This window comes from Camelina sativa, chromosome 5 (genome assembly GCF_000633955.1).
Source record: "Camelina sativa cultivar DH55 chromosome 5, Cs, whole genome shotgun sequence".
Lineage (NCBI taxonomy): Eukaryota > Viridiplantae > Streptophyta > Magnoliopsida > Brassicales > Brassicaceae > Camelina > Camelina sativa.
This window is the reverse complement of record NC_025689.1, coordinates 19,957,489-19,958,316: the sequence shown is the minus strand read 5'-3', so window position 1 is coordinate 19,958,316 and position 828 is coordinate 19,957,489.

Below are 828 nucleotides of genomic sequence, written 5' to 3'. Positions count from 1 at the left end.
GTGTGATGCTAAGGAGCTTGAAATCAGATCCTAACCTCTCAGTTCAAGATCAGCCTTAAGAACATCTAGCCTAGAAGAGATCTACAACAATCAAGCTTGACCAAATCACATAAACCACAAGATGAATCCTTCCTAACCCATCCTCAAGATCCTAAGAAGACTACTCACAACAAGACATGATGAAACAAATCAAAAATGCAGAAAATATTGAAACTTGCATTATTAGAAAGATAAAACTGAGATCTTTAATATTAATCAAAGAACCAAACTCAAATTCTTAATATCTTGAAAGTTATTGAACCAACAAAATATGAGAATCTAAGAGTTTTCTTAAAGAAGTACAAAATCTAATAAAATGCAAAAGGAATAATGCTAAAAAAGGTAAAAACTAGGTTTTTGGGAATATCTAAAAGTCTGGACGCTTTGGTGGCTGCAGGTACAAGGTCTTATATAGTGGGGAAGTGGAAGCCCTATAAATAGAAAAAGTCAAAGCGGTCAACGGCTTGGTCAACTTGACCTGTGCTCGGTCAAGCTAGGGGTCGAGCTGGCTTCTCACGTGCAATCTCCACTCGGTCGAGTCCTCCTCAGCACACGGTCGAGTGTCTGGTCGAATGTGCGGTCGAGTTGGACTCTGGACCTTGGTTCTTCAGCCTTAACTCCCTTGTTTCCTCCTCAAGATTGCTTCACATCTCTTCTCCATTGCTTCCATGCTCCTTGAGCTCCAAAATCACCTGTTTATGCATGAAAAGATGCAAATGCAATGCAACTAAACCCTAATGCATGATTAGTGCTAAAGCTACACAATAATGGCCTAAATGGATAGAAAAA